Below are 4,269 nucleotides of genomic sequence, written 5' to 3'. Positions count from 1 at the left end.
ATCGGGAATGCTCCGATCAGATCCACACCCCACCTTGCAAAAGGTATTACTTCGCTGACCGGTTGATAGTAGGTGGCCGGTCGGCCGGGTAACTTATGAAATTCTTGACAAGTGGCGCATCGTCGAACGTACTGCTCGCAATCCAGGTTGATCGAAGGCCAATAGTAACCCATCAGAATGATCTTTTGCGCGAGTGTTCTTGGTCCTTGATGGGCAGAACAGATCCCTTCATGAACTTCTTCCATCACTACTTTCGCCTCGTCGCTAGTTAAGCACCGGAGCAGCGGTCCGCCATATGATCTTTTGTAGAGCCTATCATCAACCAATTGAAAACGTGGTGCCCTTAACTTAACTTTCTTTGCCCGGGAAGAGTCGTCCGGTAGAGTGCCGTTGGCGATGTAATTCTTCAAGTCGTACATCCAATCTGGCTCGCCTATCTCAACCGGTCTGACTTCTATGACATCAATGCTTGGCGCTCCAATTTCTTCAATACGTGCAATCTTGGACACGTATTCAGGAGCTTCTTGAGTCAACTTGGAGAGCATGTCAGCGTCCGTGTTCTCCATCCTTGATACTTGGATCAGCTCGTATTTTTTGAATTGTTGCAACAATTCGAGCGCAATATCCTTGTACTGTATCATTCGATCTTCCTTTGCATCGATCGTGCTGGATAGCTGTCCGATTATCAACCGGGAGTCTGACCGTGCCCTTAACCGTTCGGCCTTCATCTGCTTGGCCAGTCGCAACCCGCCTATGAGTGCCTCGTATTCTGCTTCGTTGTTGGTAGGTTGAAATTTGAAAATCAAGGCTTGATAAATCTTGAAGCCTTCGGGTGATGTGAGCACAATTCCACCCCCACATCCCTTTTTACTTGACGACCCATCAGTAGAAACTTCCCACCATGGTTCTTCTAGGGCAGTCGGTCGGTCAGGTTCCGGATCGCGTGCGGTGCATTCGACGATGAAGTCAGCCAATGCTTGACCCTTGATGGCAGGACGGGGCTTATACTCAATCGCGAACTGGGTGAGCATCATGGCCCATTTGATCAATCGTCCTGATGATGTTGGATTCCTGAGGATCGTTCCCAACGGTTGATCGGTTAACACAACTATCGGGTGAGCTTGGAAGTAAGCTGCAAGTCTTCTGGCCGTCACCCAGAGCGCCAACGCGGTCTTCTCAAATTTTGTGTACCTCAGCTCTGCTCCTTGAAGAGCTTTGCTCACGTAGTAAATCGGCTTCTGAATTCCCTTAGCTTCTTCGCGGACAAGCACGGAACTGACCGCTCGGTCGGACACGGCCAAATAAACGAATAAGACCTCATCTTTCTCCGGCTTCGAGAGGACTGGTGCGGAGCTCAAGTATACCTTCAGACCTTCAAAAGCCGATTGACAAGCCGGTGTCCACTCAAAGCCATTTGATTTTTTCAGAATCTGAAAGAACGGCAGAGACTTTTCGGCTGACTTGGATAGGAAACGGCTAAGCGCTGCTAGTCGACCAGTCAGTCGCTGAACATCCTTGACCGATCGGGGGGGTTGCATCTCCATTATCGCTCTGACCTTCTCGGGATTTGGCTCAATCCCCCGCCCCGTCATCATGAACCCCAAGAATTTTCCCGTCTGAACAGCAAAGGTACACTTACTTGGGTTCAGACGCAAGTTGAAAGTTTCCATCACCTTGAACGCCCGGGCAAGATCGGTAGGATGAGTTTCTTTTAATCGACTCTTGATGAGCATGTCATCCACATATGCTTCCATAGTTGATCCGAGCAAACCTTTAAACAATTTGTTCACCATCCGTTGGTATGTGGCTCCAGAGTTCCGCAAACCAAACGCCATTACCACGTAGCAAAACGCTCCGTCCGGAGTGATGAAAGCAGTCTTCTCTTCATCTTCCTTGCTCATGAAGATTTGATGGTATCCTTTGAAGGCGTCCATGAAACTCAACAGCTCACACCCAGCCGTTTCATCAACCATCTGGTCAGGATTTGGTAGGGGATATGGATCCTTCGGGCAAGCTTTGTTCAAATCAGTGTAGTCAACACACATTCTCCATGTTGGCGGTTTAGGCGCGAGGACTACATTGGCTAACCACTCCGGGTAGAGGACCTCTCGGATGTGCCCTACCGACAAGAGGGTGGCGGTCTCCTTTTTCACGAATTCTCTCCTTTCGCTTGACAGGTGCCTTTTCTTTTGCTTGACTGGTTTCGAACCTGGTTGAATTGATAAGCGGTGGCAAATGACAGACCGATCAACCCCGGGCATGTCTTCCGGTCCCCAAGCAAAAACGTCTTTGTACTCCTGCAACACTCCGATGATGTCCTCACGTAGGTCTGCAGGGAGTCCCCGACCGATTTTAACCACCCTTTCTGGTCGGTCGGAGTCAAGTACTATCTCTTCCAATTCTGAGGCAGGTTGCGGTTTTTCCCTCTCTTCTCCGCGATCTACCTGCTGGGATATGGTGTGAATCCTGCCTTCCTCCCGGTCCGACTGTTTGACTGCTCGCACGTAGCACTGTCGAGCAGCACGTTGGTCTCCTCGAACCACTCCAACCCCATTGGGTGTATGAAACTTCATGCACAAGTGGTTCATGGATATAATAGCAGCTGCGCGAGTGATACCTGGTCGCCCAAGTATGGCGTTGTGAACACACTTCAATTTCACTACCACAAAGTCCATGGTAGTCTTCAATATGTTTGGTTGGCTGCCCAACTCCACATTCAAGCTGATGACTCCCTCTGCTTCTATGGAGTCACCGGTGAAACCTGACAACGGGGTCCGAATGGGGGTTAACTGATCGGTGGACAGACCCAATTGAGCAAAGACATCAAAATATAAGATGTTCACCGAGCTCCCCGTGTCAACCAGCACCCGCTGGACATCCGTTCCGTTGACATCTAGCGTGATGACGAGTGGATCATTTTGGGCTTCCCCATGGAGTGGTAGATCATCGTCAGTGAAAAGTATTGGTTCTGTACGCTTTTTCTTCTCTCGAGGTTCCGAATGAATCGTCCCAACGTATAAGTTTCTCGCCCATTGCTTCCTTTGTCGTGAAGAGTCGCCTCCTTCAGGGCCCCCGTAGATGACGTGGATCACTGGTTTCTTTCCGACCGCCTTCTCATCAGCTAACCTGGGTGGGACGAATGCCTCGTCGTGCCTTTCGGGATTCCTTTTCATCACATTCCTCTCCGTTTTTCTTTGATTTCTATCCTCCTTCATCACAAATTGCCTCAACTCTCCCTTCTGAATGAGTTGTTCAATGAGCATGCGCAAGGCCATGCACTCCGAAGTATTGTGTCCCTTGACTCTGTGGAAAGCACAATACTTTCTCTTGTCCTCCCCCTCGGGTATCGGCTCCGGTGGGTGGATCAAATTGCATTGCTCGGCAAACTGCAAGACTTCCACCAGGGGTCTGTTCAACGGAGTGAAACGTGGTACATCTTCTGGTCGATTGTATTGTTTGACGTGTCTGAACGGTGGTTTATTTTTCCTTTGATCGTGGCCTCTGTCCCGATTGACCGGCTGCTCATCGCGTCTCTTTGCCATGTTAGCTTCGGTGGCATCTGCATGATGCTTGGCTCTGGTGATGGCATCCTCATAAGTTCGGGGGGGATTAACTATGAGGTCGTAGTAGAGCGTCCCAGAACAAAGTGATGCAAGGAAAGCTTGGATTGCCACCCGGTCCTCCATCGGTTCAACCTCATCAACCTCACGTTCCCATCTGAATAGGAAAGTAGACAACGGTTCTCCCACAGCTTGGTTTACCTTGTTCAGGCAAGTGTAAGATTTCTTTCTCGATTTACTTGCAGCGAAACGCTTTACAAACTTATCGGCCAACTGACCAAAATTTCTGATCGACCCCTGCTCCAAACCCCTGAACCATTCGGCCGCCTTACCGACTAAGGTAGCGAAGAAAGCTCTACAAATGACTGCATCGCTTACTCCCAACATCAACATGTTGCCATAGTACATGTCGACATGCTCTTGCGGGTCGTGCCTTCCGGAATAAGTGTGAGCCAGCGGGATTTGGAGGTCCTGCGGATAGTGGGCACTCATGATGTCGTCCGTAAAGGGGGTGGCAACCAGCGAGCATGATGGTTCTTTTCCCGCGCCGACTCTCTCGCGAAGCTCTTGTTGTAAACGATCTATTCTTTCCTGCATCCTGACCATTTGGAGTCGGGGACTATCCTCCTCATCGAGTTGCCTCTCTTCCCTAACCGGTTGATCGCCTACTCGATTGGTCTGCCGATCACTCACCCGACCGACAGGTCGG

This window comes from Ipomoea triloba, chromosome 1 (assembly GCF_003576645.1).
Source record: "Ipomoea triloba cultivar NCNSP0323 chromosome 1, ASM357664v1".
NCBI lineage: Eukaryota > Viridiplantae > Streptophyta > Magnoliopsida > Solanales > Convolvulaceae > Ipomoea > Ipomoea triloba.
Note: the sequence above shows the minus strand (reverse complement) of the source record.